The 22,742-nt window shown below is 34.8% G+C and overlaps 1 pseudogene; it reads right to left on the reverse strand.

Moving 5' to 3' along the window:
* Positions 1–870: 870 nt before the first annotated feature.
* On the reverse strand, positions 871–22,101 carry LOC107910942 (heat shock protein 90-5, chloroplastic-like; annotated as a pseudogene).
* Positions 22,102–22,742: the final 641 nt, after the last annotated feature.

Raw genomic sequence — 22,742 nt, forward strand, 5'->3', positions numbered from 1 at the left:
ATAATCTTGGATGTGGATGTGGTAAGTGGTTCTATATTAGTAAAAAGGGGTGATCATAATAATTCTTCTCACCACAAAAAGTGGAAAATGAAGATAATGCGAAGACGGATAATAAGATTGATGTTGAAATTTAAATTAATAGTTTCATCCTATGCTTCTACTTTTAATTGTTGTGTCTTTATGGTATGCTCATACACTTTGCTTAATTTTGTACATATATCTATGAAAAGAAAATATTTGTTTGTGTGCATTTGGTAAATTGATAAATTCTATTCACAATAAATGCATGTGGCTTCGACTTTGATTTTATTGTTTTGAAGCTAATGTTCTATGTTTGGTTAGTCCAATGAATTAGTTTTAGTCAACCTGTCAACTATCACCCAAACCATATCTTTCTTTTTCGGCATTAACGACAAACTGGATACGAAGACCATAGTGATTCGCTCTCATTTCCATTTTGGAATCATTATAGGCTACAATAAACCCGATGGGACCTGATGTTCTGCCTTAACTTACTAACATGCTAAACATTTTTCCACGTACTCAATGATCTCTCTTTTCATTCCTGGCCACTAGTACAACGGTTACAAATCATTATACATCTTATTGTTGTTCAGATGTATCGTGTAAGCACTATTGTGAGCTTCGTGCAGAATGTCTCGTTTCAACTCTGAATTCTTTGTTACACACAAACGGTTCCTGTACGAGCCCATTTTGCCCGGGCCCATACCAACAAAATAACTCAAATAATAAACCCAAAAGTAACAGTCCATTTACAAACCCAAAATTTAAACCCAAACAAATCAAAACCCTAAAGCCCAAATGGCCCAAAATTTAAAACATTTTTCAGCAAAATTTCAGCAACAAACCCTAGCTGGCCGCCGCATGCCTCACGTGGCCTCCTCGTCTGCCACGCCTCCAGCCTATCACCGGCCACCCATGCGTCTGACGCCCTCTGACACCACCTGCAACACGCAAGCAAGAAGACAACAAAAGCAACAGACAAACGAAAAAGACAAAAAATAGAAGAGAACATGTAGTTTGGCTATAAAAGCCGAAAATGAAACCATTGTAAGGCTCTCCAATTTTATTTGTAAAAAAACCCACATCAGAAATCATAAGCTGAATAGAAATTTTAAAGGGTTAAATCTTTGTTATTTCCTCCCGGTTTATTTATTTATTTGTTTGTTTTATTCTTTTTTTCCTTTCTTTTGCAAATCTATTTTAAATAACTATATAAAATCAAAAGCAAAAAATAAGGGGAAGAGGAACTCACCGGAGTTGGCCGTGACCGTGCCGCTGGGGGGTCTCTCCTTCATCGTCAGCCGTCGGTCTTTGTGGCTGTGGCGGTGGCGCTCCAGGTGTTAAGAAACCCAAGGGTTGGGTGTTTGAAAGAAATGGGTTTTTTCAAAAAAAAAAAGGAGAGGCTCTTTCTGTTTTCGTTTTAGCAAATCTGAAAAGTGAAATTAAAAAAAAAACATTTTGGGTTTTATTAACCAGTAACGGCGCCGTTTGATGGGGGGATCTTGTGCATGCTTTGCCCTAATGGGTAATTTATGCATTTAGTCCCTCCATCTTGCGTTGAGGTGCGATATAACTCTTTATTTCTTTTAGATTTGGGCTGCAAATATGGCGTCTGTTTCAATCTGGTCCTTGGACCATGCGCAGACTCTCATTGCGTTTGGGGGTGGGGAATATCTTCCTAAAGGTCCCTCATGTCATCAGCGCATCTTATTTCAGTCCCCTTGCAAACTGTTTATAATTTTGCAATTAAAGCCTCGATTTTTAATTCTATTTCAACCTCATCCTTGGTTTATTTAATTTATTTATTTGTAGAAAATGTTCTTTTATCGTTACTTATTTTAAGTTTTTATATTTATTATTTATTTGAAGTTGTTCTACATTAAATTTATTTATATGTATATATATTATTTCTTATAAACTCATGTATGAACATCTTTCAAATTTTTTTTATGTACGTATACATATGTTATTATTTATTTTAAAATTTCTCATATATAATACTTTTAAACTGTTTCGCATATGGTTGTTTTTTCTATTTTTATTTTTTATTATTTGTTCAAGATTCATTTATTATTATTTTAAATTTGCTCTACATTTTATTTATTTTAATTTGCTCTATACCACTTATTTTGAAATTGTTATATATGTTATTTATTTTATTCATCCCTTTTTTATTAATAATGATGTTTAAATAATGTGTGTTGAGTAATTATTTTCATTGTGTGTGCCATTGGTATAATTTTATTCATGTATCATTACTCTATGTTTATTATTGTATTGATTAGTTCACGTCCTTGTATTGTAAATTAAACTTTGACATAGTTATCCAATTTAGATTGCTTTATTTTATTCTAAGTGAGATAAATGCATACCTTCAAATAGATTACCCGCTATTATTTAAAATGAATTTTGCTAAATAAGGCAATATTTTGCATTTTGAAAATTTGAGAAATTGTACCCTAACTTACTGGGTCTCGATTTTCTCGTTAAACCCAAATAACAAAATATCCTTTTAAATTTTAAACACATAAAATTTCAAAAAATAAAGGCAATATTCTATATTTAGAAAATTCGATAAATCGTGCCCTAGCTTACTGGGTTTCGATTTTCTTCGTTGATTCTAAGTAACCAAATATCCTTTTAAAATTGAAATAAATAAGGTTTAAAAATAAAAGGCAAGCTTACTCTCAAAAATACGAGGTGTCGTGTCCTAACTTACTGAATGTGACATCTTGTTAATTCGAGATAAGGAAGCATTTTCATTTTGATTTATTCGAGTAATTTTTTAAGATAAAACAATATAAAGAGGGATCGTATTTTTAAATTCTTTTTGAGTTTTTAATTTTCGACACCAAGACATTAAGTAATCAACTAGGTACCAATTTTGGGCGTATCGAGGGTGCTAATCCTTCCCCGTGCGTAACCGACTCCCGAACCCGCTTTTTGGATTTCGTAGACCAAACTCGTTGTTTTAATAAAATCAAATCGTTTATTAAAAACAACCATTTTACGAGGTGACCCGATCACACCTCATCAAAAAAGGATTGGTGGCGACTCCCATTTTCGTTTTCATTTTTTAAAATCCAAGTCGACCCCGTTTCATCAAAAAAATGGTGTCAACAGCTTGGCGACTCCGCTGGGGAACCAGAATAAGAGAGTCAGGCCACGAGTTGATTACTTTTTGTCTTTTCGTCGAAAATTAAAGATTGGGTTTAAATTTATGATCCTTTCATTTCATTTTATTCGTCTTATCATTATGATTTGATTGCTGTGGTAGTTTAAGCTTGGTATACTGCTGCATTGCATTGCATGACCGTGGGTCACACCCTTCTAAGTGGGAGTGAGAAACTACGCCTTCGTGAGGTTTTCACCTCCGCATGGGATAGTGAATCGCTTCCGGGATATATCCGTACCTATGTCTTCGTGAGATTTTCATCTCCGTGCAGCCATAGGGAAATGTATTCCCCTGAACCGAACTCGGTCCGTATGAGCCTATAATGGGTGAGGATCGAGGAATCTACTGGTTCGGGTGCCATTGCTTTAGAACCAAACCGCATATAATGAGCTTTAGGAGCCTACCCTAGGTAGGGCCACTTCAAACCCCTAGTGGCCACCCGAATATGTGTTCTATTTATTATTGCTTGCTTTTGCTTTGAACTAACCTGTTTTCTTTTGTTTTGGTTATGATTGCATTGCATTTTCATCATAAAAAAAAGAGGGTTGATTCGCGTTCGGTTGTTAAATAGAGAGCCTGTCATAAGGAAATGGGTTTCTTGATAAAGTGGATAATAGTACGGTTGTCTGAATATGGTCCAAGAAAACACGATAAGATAAGGATGATAGTTTAATGGAGGACTACACAACCATTGTTCCATTGCCCGAAGACTCAAGCTGGCGAAGATTATTCGAGAGCCGCTGAACTTTCTTAAAAGAGATGCCAACGAGCGTCACGAGGATAAGTGATTAACGAGTCGTGGCCCGGATCAAGCAAAAGGGAGACAGAAGAGACGTCCTTTGAAGAGATCGTGATATTTATCTTAACGCTCGAATGGAGAAGAGGATCGAATGTCCCCGCCTATGACGGCAAAGTCGTATATATATCCGCTTTATGTAAAGAGATTTGTTTTCTAGTCAAGTTGTTCTAATAGAATTGAACCAAGAATCAATGTCTCTTTTTGCATTCATATATCTGCTTTACATTTCATTGCATGCTCTTTTTGCATTTATGCATCTGCATTACATTTCATTGCAAGCATCTTTTCATTCATTAACATTACATTTCATTGCATACAATAAATTTCCTAAAATCCAAAAGTGTATTGAGTTCAGAACTTTAGTACAGAGCCAGATAGATAAAAAAGAATTGGAATTCTTTGAATATATCGATGGCTTGGAAAGTAAAGATGTTTGTGCCTTTGAAGAAGGAACTAAAAAAACCTATCAGGGATTTGTTTCTACATCCCCAGAAACGTTCTAAACAACTGGACTGTGGAGGAGATTCATGTGTTTTTTAGGGCCAGTTCAGAGTAATATTTGGAACGCTCTTATTGCTCTAAGCCTGGGAGCAATAGAAAATCCTTTTGTGAAAAGGGCACATGTCCACTATTCTTTATTTCAACAAAATACATCTTTGTGTCTTGTTTTGGCAAATATTATTTTTTTCCTTCCAGTTCATTCATACTTATATCACACAGGTAATTACCGGTTGATTCATTAGCTCTTTGAGTCTTCCTTCGTCCCTAGAACAGGTCTCCAGATATCAATGATATGAGCGACACTGCTATTGACTCAGAACTTTATTTCGAGCAAGATATGTGTCTAGAGGATCCTCAAGACTTCAAAGATGATCAAGACTGTAGTTTATCTCCTGATTTGTTAAAGATGGTAAGGCAAGTCAAAAAATAGATCCAACCTTACAAAAAAATTTAGTGGGGAATTGTGAGCTTAGGAGAAGAGAAAAAGGTGAAGATTAGAGCTTGTAGCACCACAGAGACAAAGCGAGACATCATTGAGTTACTCTAAGAATTCAAAGATGTTTTCAGATATGCCTGAGCTACTAAGACGTGTGGACGCTCTTGAGGTTAAGAAGATCTTGGACGAGGTCCATACGAGTGTCTGAAGAACACGTGCTAATGGTTTTGCAATGGCCAAGCAAATCATGAGATTTGGGTACCGCTGGTCCACCATGGAAGGGGATTGCATCAGTTATACCAAGAAACGCAACAAGGGCCAAATTTACGGAGACAAGATTTATGTGCTTCCTTTATCTCTTCATATTATGGCTTTTCCATGGAATTTCCCTATAAGGGGCATGGATGTCATTAGGCCGACCTCGCCAAAAGCTTCTGGCAGTCATCGATCCATCTTTGTGGTCGTCGATTACTTCATCAAGTGGGTAGAGGTTGTTTCATATGCCAATATCGCAAAGTTGACAGTCAGTAAATTCCTAAAAAAGAAATCATATGTCAGTATAGAATGCCAAAAGGCTCATATCAGACGATGCATTGAATTTGAACAACAGCACGATATCAGAAGTTTGCAGTCTGTTCAAGATTAACACCATGTCAATGGAGGCAAAAAAAAAACCTCTACCGGGGCAATTCATTTCTCATTGGCATATAGAATAGGGACAATTCTACCCAACGAAGTTGATACTCCTTCCTTTCGAGTCTTGTCAGAGCTGAAGTTGGATAAAGCAGAATGAATCCAGGCCTGATATGATCAGTTAAAATTTGATTGAAGAGAAAAGGTTGAAAGCTATCCGTCATGGTCAAATGTAACAAAGGCGAATGATGCGAGCTCGCCAAAAAGGTTCACTCCAGAGAATTCTATGAGGAGCACCTGATATCGAAGAAGATCCTTGCCATACAAAAGGACTTCAGAAGAAAATGAATGCCAAACTGGAAAGGACCTTATGTGGAAGGCCTTATCTGAAAAAGCATCGATATTAACCAATATGAACGGCAAGAACCTGCCTAATCTTGAGAATTCTGATTCAAGTAATAAATACTTCACTTGGAAAAAAAAGAGAAAAAAAGAAAAACGAGAACAAAAAAAAGGGAGAGGCCAAGGTGAAAACCCGCAAAGGGCGCCTTAGGACCAAAGGGTTTTGAATTGAAAACCCAGGAATGGGCAGTTCAAATTTTGATCAAAGTTGGGGCATGTGGTAGTCTTGTCCTCTCTGAATTAATAAGAAGGAGAGATGCTACATCTTGGGGCATCAACAAAGTCTTCTAAGACTTCGAGACACATATCAAGTTCAAAAGGGTCCTCAATAAGTTTGGGGCAGAGAAGCTCATGCTATGATATCTGGGGCACCTATTTCCATTTGATTCATTTTTGTATTTTTGACAAAATACGCCATCTTGATTAATTTATTTTTATTTTGTATTCTAGCAAAATTTGCTATCTTGATTAATTTGTTCATTTAAGAGCTTTGCTCTCAACAAATTTTCATCTTATCCATTGTGATAATCTTTTTCATCTTATACATCTCGTATCTCAGCAAAATTTGCTGTCTTGATTGATTTGTTTGTTTAGAGCTTTACTCTCAACAAAATTTCATTTTGTCCATTTTGATAATCATTTTCAAGCATTTTTCATTGAAATAACAATTAATGGATTGACAATACTCATGCAGAAGAAGTTCTGTATATTACTCTGAAAGTTTCTAAATAATACGATGACCTGAAACAGGACTATTGTTTAGAACTGACCAAACTTGAGGGTTGAAAATATTTGAAAAAGGATAGTCTAAATTGAGACTATTTATTTGAATCTTCTGTCAAAGATACTTGCTAAACGAGAAAACATAAGTGATGGAACCGTGATGAACAACGAGGAATGACAACCCAAACATTAAAAGGGATCATTCTCATGACATTCTACATTCATGCAAATATCATTCATACACATCTAGTTAGGAGCATTTGATTTATTCTGGTCATGTCATCCTAAACACTAAGCATAAATAGGTCCATAAAATGGATTCTACAGGTCATGTTCCCCAGAGAACAGATCAATGAAGTTGCAGATCTTGCCTTCCTACATTAACAGCAAAGCAGATCGAAAACAAAGCCTTGCCTCCATCGGTTGTAGTGGAGCTAGTTAAAGATAGCAGATCTTGCCTTCCTGCGTTAACAGCGAAGCAGATCGAAAACAAAGCCTTGCCTCCATCGGTTGTAGTGGAACTAGTTAAAGAAGCAGATCTTGCCTTCCTACATTAACAGCGAAGCAGATCGAAAACAAAGCCTTGCCTCCACCGGTTGTAGTGGAGCTAGTTAAAGATAGCAGATCTTGCCTTCCTGCATTAACAGCGAAGCAGATCGAAGACACAAACCTTGCCTCTCTTGGGTGTAGCAGAGCTGGTTGAAGACAGCAGATCTTGCCTTCCTGCATTAACAACGAAGTAGATCGAAGACACAAACCTTGCCTCTCTCGGTTGTGGTGGAGCTGGTTGAAGACAACAGATCTTGTCTTCCTGCATTAACAACGAAGCAGATCGAAGACACAAACCTTGCCTCTCTCGGTTGTGGTGGAGCTGGTTGAAGACAACAGATCTTGCCTTCCTGCATTGACAGTGAAGCAGATCGAAAACAAAACCTTGCCTCCATCGGTTGCAGTGGAGCTGGTTAAAAATAGCAGATTTTGCATTCCTGCGTTAACAGCGAAGAAGATCGAAAACAAAACCTTGCCTCCATCGGTTGCAGTGGAGCTGGTTGAAGATAGCAGATCTTGCCTTCCTGTACTAACGGTGAAGCAGATCAAAGAAGCCAGTCTTGCCTTCCTGTACTAACAGTGGAGCAGACTAAAGATAACAGATATTGCCCTCTTGTATCGACAGCGGGGCAGATCAAATATGGCAGATTTTACCTCATTGTGACTACAGTGGAGTACAAAGAAACCAGATCTTATCTCCCTAGGCAGTAGTGGAGCAGATCACATCAAGTATTATCTCCCTAAGCAGTAGTGGAGCAGACGAAAGAACCACAGATCTTATCTCCCTAAGTAGTAGTGGAGCAGATCGCATCAAGTCTTATCTCCCTAAGCAATAGTGGAGCAGACAGAACTACAGATCTTATCTCCCTGAGCAGTAGTGGAGCAGATCCCATCAAGTCTTATCTCCCTAAGCAATAGTGGAGCAGACAGAACCACAGATCTTATCTCCCTAAGCAGTAGTGGAGTAGATCGCATCAAGTCTTATCTCCCTAAGCAATAGTGGAGCAGACAGAACCACAGATCTTATCTCCCTAAGTAGTAGTGGAGCAGATCGCATCAAGTCTTATCTCCACAAATCTTATCTCCCTAAGTAGTAGTGGAGCAGATCGCATCAAGTCTTATCTCCCTAAGCAATAGTGGAGCAGACAGAACCACAGATCTTATCTCCCTAAGCAGTAGTGGAGCAGATCACATCAAGTCTTATCTCCCTAAGCAGTAGTGGAACAGACGAAAGAACCACAGATATTATTTCCCTAAGCAGTAGTGGAGCAGATCGCATCAAGTCTTATCTCCCTAAGCAATAGTGGAGCAGACAGAACCACAGATCTTATCTCCCTAAGCAATAATGGAGCAGATCGCATCAAGTCTTATCTCCCTAAGCAGTAGCGGAGTGGACAAAACCACAGATCTTATCTCCCTAAGCAGTAGTGGAGTAGATCGCATCAAGTCTTATCTCCCTAAGCAGTAGCGGAGCGGACAAAACCACAGATCTTATCTCCCTAAGCAGTAGTGGAGCAGATCACATCCAGTCTTATCTCCCTAAGCATCAGTGGAGCAGACAAAAAAAACCAATCTCATCCCCATGGAGTTGTAGCAGAGTGGATTAAAGCCACAAGTATATCTCTTTTTGAAGTTGCCGTGAAGTGGATCAAAGCAAGAAGACGCAGTGGACTGAAATGAGGTTACTTGAAGAAGATAAGCACCATAAAGTCAAGACTCGGTGAGACCGGGCAAAATTGGCCTTCTTAGTTTTTGCTCTGTTCTCGTTACACGACAACGAGCAAAGAGGGGCAGCTGTACGACCCATTTTGCCCAGGCCCATACCAACAAAATAACTCAAATAATAAACCCAAAAGTAACAATCCATTTACAAACCCAAAATCTGACCCAAAATTTAAACCCAAACAAATCAAAACCCTAAAGCCCAAATGGCCCAAAATCTAAAACATTTTTCAGCAAAATTTCAACAGCAAACCCTAGCTGGCCGTCGCATGCCTCACGTGGCCTCCTCATCTGCCACGCCTCCAGCCTATCACCGGCCACCCATACGTCTGACGCCCTCTGACACCACCTGCAACACGCAAGCAAGAAGACAACAAAAGTAACAGACAAACGAAAAAGACAAAAAATAGAAGAGAACATGTAGTTCGGTTATAAAAGCCAAAAATGAAACCATTATAAGGCTCTCCGATTTTCTTTGTAAAAAAAACCCACATCAGAAATCAAAAGCTGAATAGAAATTTTAAAGGGTTAAATCTTTGTTATTTCCTCCAAGTTTTTATTTATTTATTTGTTTGTTTTATTCTTTTTTTCCTTTCTTTTGCAAATCTATTTTAAATAACTATATAAAATCAAAAGCAAAAAATAAGGGGAAGAGAAACTCACCGGAGTTGGCCGTGACCGTGCCGCCAGGGGGTCTCTCCTTCATCGTCGGTCGTCGGTCTTTGTGGCTGTGGCGGTGGCGCTCCAGGTGTTAAGAAACCCAAGGGTTGGGTGTTTGAAAGAAAGGGGTTTTTTCAAAAAAAAGGAGAGGCTCTTTCTGTTTTCGTTTTAGCAAATCTGAAAAGTGAAATAAAAAAAAAACATTTTGGGTTTTATTAACCAGTAACGGCGCCGTTTGATGGGGGATCTTGTGCATGCTTTGCCCTAATGGGTAATTTATGCATTTAGTCCTTCCATCTTGCGTTGAGGTGCAATATAACTCTTTATTTCTTTTAGATTTGGGCTGCAAATATGGCGTCTGTTTCAATTTGGTCCTTGGACCATGCGCAGACTCTCACTGTGTTTGGGGGTGGGGAATATCTCCCTAAAGGTCCCTCATGTCATCAGCGCATCTTATTTCAGTCCCCTTGCAAACTGTTTATAATTTTGCAATTAAAGCCTCGATTTTTAATTCTATTTCAACCTCATCCTTGGTTTATTTAATTTATTTATTTGTAGAAAATGTTCTTTTATCGTTACTTATTTTAAGTTTTTATATTTATTATTTATTTGAAGTTGTTCTACATTAAATTTATTTATATGTATATATATTATTTCTTATAAACTCATGTATGAACATCTTTCAAAATTTTTTATGTACGTATACATATGTTATTATTTATTTTAAAATTTCTCATATATAATACTTTTAAACTGTTTCGCATATGGTTGTTTTTTCTATTTTTATTTTTTATTATTTGTTCAAGATTCATTTATTATTATTTTAAATTTGCTCTACATTTTATTTATTTTAATTTGCTCTATACCACTTATTTTGAAATTGTTATATATGTTATTTACTTTATTCATCCCTTTTTTATTAATAATGATGTTTAAATAATGTGTGTTGAGTGATTATTTTCATTGTGTGTGCCATTGGTATAATTTTATTCATGTATCATTACTCTATGTTTATTATTGTATTGATTAGTTCACGTCCTTGTATTGTAAATTAAACTTCGACATAGTTATCCAATTTAGATTGCTTTATTTTATTCTAAGTGAGATAAATGCATACCTTCAAATAGATTACCCGCTATTATTTAAAATGAATTTTGCTAAATAAGGCAATATTTTGCATTTTGGAAATTCGAGAAATTGTACCCTAACTTACTGGGTCTCGATTTTCTCGTTAAACCCAAATAACAAAATATCCTTTTAAATTTCAAACACATAAAATTTCAAAAAATAAAGGCAATATTCTATATTTAGAAAATTCGATAAATCGTGCCCTAACTTACTGGGTTTCGATTTTCTTCGTTGATTCTAAGTAACCAAATATCCTTTTAAAATTGAAATAAATAAGGTTTAAAAATAAAAGGCAAGCTTACTCTCAAAAATACGAGGTGTCGTGTCCTAACTTATTGAATGTGACATCTTGTTAATTCGAGATAAGGAGGCATTTTTCATTTTGATTTATTCGAGTAATTTTTTAAGGTAAAACAATATAAAGAGGGATCGTATTTTTAAATTCTTTTTGAGTTTTTAATTTTCGACACCAAGACATTAAGTAATCAACTAGGTACTAATTTTGGGCGTATCGAGGGTGCTAATCCTTCCCCGTGCGTAACCGACTCCTGAACCCGTTTTTTGGATTTCGTAGACCAAACTCGTTGTTTTAATAAAATCAAATCGTTTATTAAAAACAACCATTTTACGAGGTAACCGATCACACCTCATCAAAAAAGGATTGGTGGCGACTCCCATTTTCGTTTTCATTTTTTAAAATCCAAGTCGACCCCGTTTCATCAAAAAAATGGTGTCAACAGTTCCAAAAGTATAGGCTCCCATTATAATTAGCACTGAACTTGGTGGTTTGATTATTTTCAACGAGTTTTCATTTTGCTTGGAACTTAGAATCATCTTTTTACAACTCTTGGATCTTCTGGAAAAAAAACAAGTTTAGCTCTCAATTCAGCTAAAATAGAATCGTCTTGCTCCAAAGTCAAACAGGTATTCATCACTTTTAAAGAAAACAAGAACTTTCGACTCAGGGCATCGGCTACAACATTAACTTTTCCAAGATGATAATCTATAATCAGATCATAGTCTTTAAGCAATTCAAGTCATCTACGTTGTCTCAAATTCAATTCTTTCTATGTCAGCAAGTATTTTAAGCTTTTGTGATATGTAAAAATATGACATTTTTCCCCGTACAAGTAGTGTCTCCAAATCTTCAAAGAAAAAACCATTGCTGCAAGTTCCAGATCATATGTAGAATAATTCTTCTCGTGTAGCTTAAGCTACTGAGAAGCATAAGCAATCACTTTTCCTTCTTGCATCAATACACAACCCAAACCGTTAAGTGAAGTATTGCTGAACACACAAATTCTTTTCCAGATTCAGGTCGAGTTAAAATCGCAGTTAACATTTTTTTCAACTGTTCAACACTCTGTTGGCATTTTTCAGACCAAAAAAAAACTAACATTCATTTGTAGCAACTTTGTTAATGGAAAAGCTATCATCGAGAATCCTTTTACAAATCATCGATAATATCCGGCCAATCCCAAAAAACTTCATACTTTAATGGAATTCTTCGAAGGTTTCTAGTTCACAATAGTTGAGATTTTACTCAGATACCTTTAAGTGATAATCCTTTTACAATTCACATTTGCTGAACTTCACATATAACTGCTTTTCTTGCAAAGTCTGTAACACTGTTCTCAATTGTTGGCCGTGATCATTTTCATTCTTCAAGTAAATCAATATATCATCAATAAACACAACTACAAACCAATTCAGGTACGGCTAAAAAATTCTATTCATCAAATCCATAAAAGTGATTGGAGCATTAGTAATCCCAAACGACATTACTAGAAACTCATAATGTCCGTATCAAGTTTGAAAGACAATTTTTGACACATTTGGTTCTTTAACTTTATGATGGTAATGACTAGATCAAAGATCAATTTTAGAAAACACGGCTGCTCATTTCAGCTGATCAAACAAATTATCGATTCGGGGTAACGAATATTTGTTCTTTATGGTGACTTTATTCAACTATCAGTAGTCAATACACAATCTTAAGGTTTTGTCTTTCTTTTTCACAAACAGCACTTGAGCTCCCCAAGGTGACACACTCAGCTGAATAAATTCACAATCTAAAAGTTCTTGCAACTGAACTTTTAATTTTTTTCAATTCAATCAAAACCATTCAATATGGTGCAATAGAAATCAAAGTAGTACTGAGTGCTACTTCAATCACAAATTCAACCTTTCTTTTAGGCGATAAACCTGACAACTCTTTGAGAAACACATATGTGAATTCTCAAACTGTCAGAACTTGATCTATTTTGGATTGCGACACTCTAGTATCCAGAGTATAAGCTAAGAACATTTCACACCCTTTTCTGATCAATTCTCGAATTGACATAGCTAATATTATATTAGTCGAACAGTTAGATTTGTAGGCCTTAACATTTATCAATTCACCATCCTTATATTGTAGTGAGGTTCTCTTCTATTTAAAATTAACCACAACATTAAGTAAATTTAACCAATCTATATCGAGAATTATATCTAACTCATCATGTAACATCCCGAAACAGGGCCTAGTCGGAACAGTGGTTTCGGGACCACAAGTTTGACAAGGAAAAATTTATTTTTATTATATATTTATGGTCTAAAACTTTAAGGAATGATTTCGTGAAAATTTAGTTCAAAAATTTTGACGTTTGGGCACTGAATTTAGTCAAAAGGACTAAATTGTAAAAAGTGCAAAACTTGAGTTCTAGAAGCTAGAGGTGCCCAATTGTTATCAAATTTTAAATTGGAGGTCCTTAAATGGTAATTATACCATTGGTTAAATTGTGAACAAGAATGGACATGAGAAAAGTGAAATAGGATAATTTTAAGTTAGGGGCATTTTGGTAAATTGGTAATTAAATGGAGTAAAAGACAAAATGAAAGCCAAATTTCTTGTCAACCTTCTCCATATGGTCGAATATGTCATGGAAGCCATGGCTAGGGTTTTTTTCAAGCTTCCAAGCTTCATAGTAAGTCCATCTTTGCCCTGTTTTTAATGTACTTTACATTTTTAAGATCATTGTAGCTCGATTTAGCTTATTCTACCATTAATTCATGCTAGGGTTCACATTTGGAAAAATACCCATAGGTGAAATATGTTTATTTTGATTTTTTATGATAGAATATGAAGCTTGAAATTATGTTAAACAACTTTTGCTAGGCGATTTTAAATGAAAACGAGTAAAACGACATAATCGGTAAAAATACCTAATGTTCATAAGTAAATGTTAGAGTGTGAATTTGATGTTGCCATAGACGGGAAAGATGTTCAACATGTCATAAAACATAAGAATAAGGGATGAAGTTTATTTCCGAGCTTTGGGGAAAAAGTGTAAATATGCAAAAATTTAGGGGTAAAATCATAATTTTGCCAAATTTTGAGTCAAGGACTGTTTTGATGAATGTGAGTATTAAATAAACTAAATTTGATATTATAGATCAAGAGGAACGAAATTCAAAGTTAGACTGGGGAAAGAAAAAGGTTGAGGAATAAGTTTGCTAGATTTGATCGTATTTCGTACCGAGGTAAGTTTACGGTAAATAAATGCAATATTTCAATAATTTTTATTAATGTTGTTATTTTCCAAAAATTATATATTTATTTCATGAAATTATTTAATGTTGACTCAAGTACGAGATGATAGAGAATCAGTGTTAAAAAGTCCCGTTGAAACATTAGGAATGTATCTGATACAAATGTCATGACATTAAAGGAATGAGATCCCATGTAAGACCATGTCTGGGACATGGCATTGGCATTATTGAGGTTATGAGAGGTCCCATGTAAGACCATGTCTGGGACATGGCGTTGGCACCGAGATGAGAGGTCTCCTGTAAGACCATGTTTGGGACATGGCATGGGCAACGATATGAGAACTCTCATGTGTAAGACCATATCTGGGATATGACATTTGCAGTACAGGAAACATCCCATGTAAGACCATGTCTAGGATATGGCTTTGGCATGTTATTATCAGATAGGAGACCTGAGTATCCTTAGTATTCCAAGTGGTTCAACGGGCTAGTAAATAGACTATGTTACAAGAAAGTTCAGGTAAAAGCATAATAAATAGATTCAGGTGAGTTATAAGGGTTAAGAATATTTCAGTTATCTTAAGAAAGAAATTTCAGTAAGGGAGGAGAAATTATAATCATGAGTTATTTAAGTAAACAAGTAAGTGAACAAGTAAGAGAGTAAGTAAGGAAGAAGCAAAGACATGACACTTTATGATAATTTATGAGTATAATTATTTATGATAAATGTTGTTATTTATTTGCTTGTAAACTTACTAAGCTTTATGCTTACTCCCTTTATTTTTCTTTTCTTATAGTATCGCCAAGCCAATTCAGGGATCTTAAGGGCGTCGGAGATCGTTTCACACTATCAACAGATCAACTCGGTATTTTATGGTTTGAAATGTTTTAAGTTATGACATGTATAGGGACTTAGTCATTTTGTATGTGTTTTTATGATATGGCTAATGAATAGCATGTAAACGCTCGATAATGATTAGTTATTGAAATGACTATTTAAGAACATGTTTTGGTGTTATGTATGCCTAAATGACCAAAAATATTAGAAATAGAATTAGAGAGTGAATGAGATATATAATTAAATCTTATCGAGTCTATTTTCACATAAAAGAAACGGTGTAGGAAAAGAAATTATATATTGTGATATATTTGAATTTTAGTGAGACAGGGTCAGAATGGTTTTTGAAGTCCCCTATTTTGACTTTAGAAAATCATTAAAAATTGTATAAAAGGAATTATGAGTCATAATTTATAAGTCTAGATTACTTAGTGAGTTTATTTTTCTAAAGAAACAAACAAGAACATTATCTAAATTTTTTACAATGAGATAATTAATTTTAGTGAATAGAGGTTAGAACTATCAGGAACTGAAATAGGGGAGATTTTAATGAATAAAATGTACTATTTGGCTAAACCAAAAATTTTGGAAATTTTATGGTAAGAAGATATATGAGTCTAGTTTCAGGAAAAATTTATGGATCTAAATTTTGATTTTTGTAACTCGATTTATAATTAAATTAGTGACTATTACGCGAGTGGACATTTTTATTGTGAATTGTAAAATAATTTATTTTGATTTGTTTAAGTATTCGGAAAATTTTTAATGTTTCCGGTTTGGACCCGAACTGTTTTCGTTGCATGTTTTAGGGTCTCGAAGGTCCTTTTTAGGGACATATTGATTGAACATGAGCGAATTAATTTTAAAAGAAAATTTGTGTGCTCCGAACTAGTAAGTTAAGTCAAATAACGCCTCGTGCTCGATTCCGGCAATAGTCTCGGGTAAGGGGTGTTACACATCAAACGACAATAACATTCAATTAGCTAGAAGCTCATGGTCTCAAATTTTTAGTGGACAGTTCATACAAATTTTATTAATGACAACATTCTGTCCTAATGGGTTTGTTACCCAAACGTCAAACTTTGTCAATTCTATTGGTATATTTCTTTCTACTACTAATGAAGTGCAAACGTATGAATGCGTTGGCCCAAGGTCAATCAATACATGCCCAAGATTATCAAATAGAGAAAAAGTACTAGCAATAACATCAGGAGCAATAACCTCCTCTCTAGCTCGAATAACATAAGCTCTAGCAGGTGCATAAGCCTCGAATCTCACTGATGTATCTCTGGTTCCACCTCAACTGACACCAACAGTACCACCAGTTCCTGGTCTTTCTAAGCCTCTGTGGATTTATCACCAGCTTCGTAACTTGATCTGAACCAATCTCAACTTTATCTGGATAGTTTTTTAGGTAATGATCATTGGAACCACATTTGAAGCAGGCTCTCTTTTTCAGTCTACACTCATCAAACTAATTTTTACCATAGTGCTCGCAAACTAGTTTATTCGTGTTTCAAAACTTCTTGTGATAGCTCTTTCTAATCATTTCTCTTCTTGAATTTCTTGTAGGAGTGAAGAGTGACTTCAAAAATCTCTTGACTTTTTAGATGGAGGAGTCAGGAAAAATCTGGCCATATTGTGCTTTCCGGTGTCTCAACTTTTTTACTTCGCTTGTTTCTTTTCATTCCTCATATCTTCCATTTTCTGGGCTCATTCTGATAGTACAACAAATTCTTTCAGCTCTAATGCCCCCACAACCATACGTATATCTTCATTCAATCTCCACTCGAATCAAGTACACATTTTATGTAACACCTATATCTCGGCTCTGTTGCTAGAATAAGGATCGGAGTGTTACAGAAACAAATGGAACAAATTATTTTAATTTAGAACAAATATGCAATTAAAATATAAACATATAATAATTCATAGAATAATTATTCATATGGGCCTTATTTTAGGTTTACGGAGCCCTAAAGTTAGATTGAAAGTATTCAGGGATCAAATTGTATCAAAACATAAGTTTTTGGAAAAAAACTTGAAAATTTGGAAAACAAGGGTCACACGGCTGTGTAGTCAGGTCATGTGACTCAGATCAGACTGTGTGAGCATTCAAAGTAGGGACACATGACCATGTCCCAACCCATGTCATGGACCATGTAACTCACTGACTTGACTCACACGGTCGTGTCCCAGGCTGTGTGCTAGCCCATGTAACCTACTGACTTGAGACACGCAGCCGTGTCTTAGCCCATATCTCAGACCGTGTGAAACCTGCACTAAAGCTAATAGAGCACACACGACTATGTGGAGTGACCGTGTGTGGCACAAGGCCATGTGACAGCACGTGTACCAGGTCGTGTGCTTCCAAATCAACCCATGAACCAAGCTAAAATCAAGCCAATAATTTCCCACTAAAGTACACTTTAAACACAAACCATCCCATGACCAAATCAACCAAAACACACACTTAGAATACATCAAACTTAAGAACCTAATATTCTCACCAATGTACTGCTCATAGGTACCTCAATTCATAATCAAATTAATATTATACTTTAACCAAGATTTGCATGAATACAAGCATAATCATATCAACCATCTTAACTTCACATACAAGCATTTCTAAACCAAACACACCACTTGATAATCATCAATATATACATATAGATTTCATATTGTAAAACTACATGACACTTTCAAATAACTACTTAATTTTTTTATAACATCCATAACCATTAATACCAACTCTCTTTCAAATAAAAAAAACTATATACATGTCACAACCCAAAATAAGATGCAAAAGCTACCAAGATATATGTGATAATGCAAGCTTTGTGGTCGATCCTTCTGAACGGTCAGCAATGATTGTCTACAAAAAAACAATAGAAAGAAAGCCGTAAGCTTACACAGCTTTGTAACGACATAATATAACTTTTTCTTTAAATTAATTGAACTCAAATTATACAGTAGGTCAATATTCCACTTTCAAGGGTATCAATGATGTAATATCAAGGCACTAGAGTGCATTCAAAGCACGGATGTCCGTTCAGGGGTACCAAAGTACAACCAGGGGCACTTATGTGCATTCAGGGGTACCAAAGTACAAACAGGGGCACATATGTGCATTTAGGGGTATCGAAGTACAAACAGGGGTACCAAAGTACAAATAGAGGCACGTACGTGCATTCAGGGGCACAAATGTGCGTATTAGTAATACTTTCTTCATTTATGTATACATACTTAAATTCATTTCATTCTCACATAATTTTATTACAATTACAAGGAAAACACTACTAATAATATTTATCAATTTCATAGATACAAAAATATTTGTAACTCTCACAGTTTTATAATTATCCAAAGTAATTTCAACTATATGCATATATACATCAATTAACTAGGGAACATTAATATAATTCACTAGCAAATTAAGTTTACACAGTGAAATACTATGGACTTACTTGGGCTAAATTACAGTAATTGCAGAAGTTCAAGGGTTATTCTGCTACCTTCCTTTTCCTCGTAAATCAATACAATTTTGATATAAAATATAATTTATTTCATTTATTAGCTTAATTTCATATATTAATAAATTTTAAAATTTGTACATCTATATTTATAAAAATTACACAATTACCCCTAACTTTTACACTTTATACAATTTAGTCCATTAACCCGATTATCATTAAATTAACCACTATGAAAAACACTACATCCAGCCGAACATTTAAAACTTCAAAATAGTCCTTAAAATATCACTATTTCACAATTATAACATGAGGTTTTAACATTTCAACAATTTAACCCTTGAACTAAAAACTAACAAAAATCACTTAATAAACTAATTCAAATCAACAACTATAGCTTCCATCTCATCAATTAACATCTATAATATCATGAATTCATCAATGGTACTTTTCAAAATTCTTAACAATTTCTAAAACGAAGCTATGGATTAGTTGGACCTAGTTGCAACGATCCCAAAAACATAAAAATTACTAAAAATAAAGTCAAATATCATACAATGCAAGCTCCCAAGAGAAGACCGAATGCGTGGAGATTGCTTCCATGGAGTTTTCAGTTGTTTAAGAGAAAATAAAGATGATGGTAACTTTTTTCTTTCTTTCTTTTATTTGTTTATTATTATTATAATATTTTGGTTAATGTCATATAATTAACATATAAAACATTTAACAATAAACCTTTCTAACCATTTACGAAAGCATATAAGGCCTAATTACACCCTATGTCCCCTTCCCCTTTCCATATTTAATTAACTAATCATTAAAAATCCAATTATGACCAATTTTTCATCTATTTCAATTTGATACTTTTTCTTACATTAACCAAGTAAACATTAAAATTTCTTTGCCAAAATTTAATACGACCATAATGTAATTCCATAAACATTGATTAACTAATAAAATATGACTTCACATGTTGAAATTGTGGTCCCAAAACCACTGTTTCTGACACTACTAAAAAACGGGACATTACATTTTAGCTTCGGTAAATACAAGTTTTGTGGCATATTTGCTAAGGCGAACAAATTCCTGCTCATATTCTACCACTATCATGTCCCCCTATTTCAATTCTATGAATTCTTGTTTCTTCTTCTCTAGGTATAACAAACTGATATATTTCTTTTCAAATTCGATCTGAATGAATTTCCATCTTACCCAATCTTTAGGAGTCTCAAATGTCAGAGTTACCCACCACTGATAGGCTTCCTTTTACAGCAAAGATACTAAACATCTCAAACAATCTTCTAGAGTACTCATCAATTCATCAAGGACTCGTAGGGTATTTTCTAGCTAATGTTTGGCTCTCGTAGGATCGTCATCTTTCTTGCCTTTAAACTCTTTCACTCCACGTTTACGAAGTTTATAAATCAGAGGACGGTTAATGATTATCAGATTAGGACCTTGAGGATGGGGGTGCCACAAGAGGCATAATCGAGGGAGGAGGGTGCATTTGAGGTTGCGGAGTTGAAGGGGTAGCTCTCATGTATTAGATGAACCACTGGTTCATCATTTGGAAGAAGGCATCTCTTGCCTCACTCCTTAGCCCTTAAGGAATGGGAAAACTTTAAGTAGCTCCCTATTTGGATGCATGAACATTACTTTCTACTTCGTCAAATACTAAGGGTGAGCGTTTGATTGAATCAAATGAAAAAATTTCGAGTTAATCGAATTGACGAATCCTATTTTATCATCCTAACTCGATTTAAAATTTTCTTGAATGAAGTCAAGTGATATGGAATTCGAACCGAATCGAATGTATTTCTTCGAGTGAGTTGGAATTTTGGTGGGATCTAAGAATTCGTACTTGTAATCTGATTGTAGGAGAACAATATCTTAGACATTTGGCACTCAAAAGAATTGTACATTTGAAGGACCAAAAATTTCTAAGGCAATTGTATTTTTAACATGAAACACTACATTAAAATCTTAATGATATTTATTATCTTCCTTTAATATTTGTAAACATACAAATGCAAATCCATTCAAATAGGGTGTAAAAGAGGAAAAAGAATGAATAGATAATGTACCCTTAAAGTGTAATTTGTGTACCGCGAACTGGAAGATTTTCTAGATCATTTTTCTACCTAATCACATAGGAGCTACTGTCTGCTATAGCTTCCCAAACGTATTGCTTGTTTGACTTTGGACTCTTTGTGGACACAACAACCTATTCAAGAAACATATAAAGAAACAACCCAATTAGCTTGAAAATTATTGAATGAAAATGCTTCATATATGAAGTAGAAGATGAGAATGTAGGTTATCATTAAGCTGACAACATGTTACCTTTTCAGCAACAAGAAAAGCATAATAGAATCCAACACCAAATTGCCCAATCAAACCATTGTATGCCCGTAGATCCTTATTTTCCTACAAATAATGAGATGCTAAGTAAGTGGCCAAGACACTTTTTTTCCTTTATTCTAAAAGGAGAGAGTTACTTACAAAATACAAAAGAATTTCCCTTAAGAGCCTTAAGAAATTTGGAAATACCACTTTGAGCAATTGTTCCAAGACAGTCAATAAGCTTTTCTTTGGTAATTCCAATCCCCATATCTTTTAAAATAAATTTATTTATTTTAATGAATCCTATTCGTATCAATTTTTCCAAGAAGGTGATAAAAAATACATTATAGTGATAATCCCATTATCTGAATCAGGTTTGATGTGTATCTCTAGTTCACTCGAATCTTCAAGCAGAGAGGGTTCAGCCACACTTAAGAATCTAAGCTTATCTAAAGCATCTCTAGCATTACTAGAAAAAAATAAAACTTTTTCAATCGTTCGCACAGGAAACCAACTAAACTAAAAGTAATGTAATTCTTCATTTAAAAAGAGCATGGTTTTAGCAAGAAAAAATATGCTCACCTCACAAGCTCTCTCAAAAAGACCTTTTTATGACCGTATAGACTGTGAACAATCAAATCCAACCGTCAACTAACCTACAACCATTTGTAAACTATTAATTTTGGAATAGAAAATATAGGATAAAAACTTTCAATATAAACAAGCATTTACTTTTATCTAACTAAAGCTTTATCCAATAATAATTAGTGTAATTTCCAAGTGTCGTAATACATCACACAAACATAATTTTTTCCTTAATTTTCTCATAAAACCAGTATGTCAATCCCTAAATATTCCACTAAAAGCATAATTAGAAGAGTAAAACTAGGAAAAGTAGAAGAAACACACCTCTACTTGGTACTCAAATTTCTCCCTGGAGGACATTTCAGCCTCTTTCTCAGCTACAACTGAAGCCTCACATTAAACCACTATCTGGTTGTTTCTCTTCTCAAGTTTCCACCTCAATCTAGAGCAAGATAAGGCCTTGTTAAGGGTATTGAGAGGTACAAAAGTGTTTCTGAGATTGAAGGCCTTGTTGGGGTTTATCAAAGGGAGAGAGACTAAAGATGAAGTAACTAAGCTTCTACTTAAAATTGGAGCCATTAAAGCAAAGCCCTAGAGAAATAGAAAGAAGGCCAATAAGATAAAATTTTAGGGGGGGTTTATAATTGATTTAGGGATTTTAAATTTTTGATTTGGGGAAATGGTGGGGTGATGGGTGGTAAAGCGAAAGTGTTTAAAAGGGAAAAAATTGAAATGACGTAGTTTTTAAACTAAATAATAATATAAATTTGAAATTTAAAATAATATAGATTAATATTTGATTTATTCGAATTCAAAAATTTACTCGATTCAAGCTCGAAATTTTAAAACAATTCAAGTTGATTCAATTAACTCGATTCGAATAATTCAAAATTTGAAAAAAAATCAATTTTTTTAGTCGAATCGAATTTTGCTCACTGCTATCAGATACTGCTCGATTGGATACGGATGAGATGGTTTATCTATATAAGAAAATAGAGTCAATTCGGAAAAAAGACATTACACTATCACATATTATTGTGACATGTATTTCTAGACTTAATATGTAGTACATTTCAATCCTAGAATCGATTAAACTGTAGCTCTAATACCACAAATGTAACACCCCTTGCCCACCTGATATCTAGGTCTAAACTATGGAATGCCACAACTACAGTTAAATCCATAGTAAAATAATCATTTTCACAAGCATTCAAACATCA

The sequence above is a fragment of the Gossypium hirsutum genome, chromosome D09, assembly GCF_007990345.1.
Source record: "Gossypium hirsutum isolate 1008001.06 chromosome D09, Gossypium_hirsutum_v2.1, whole genome shotgun sequence".
Classification (NCBI taxonomy): domain Eukaryota; kingdom Viridiplantae; phylum Streptophyta; class Magnoliopsida; order Malvales; family Malvaceae; genus Gossypium; species Gossypium hirsutum.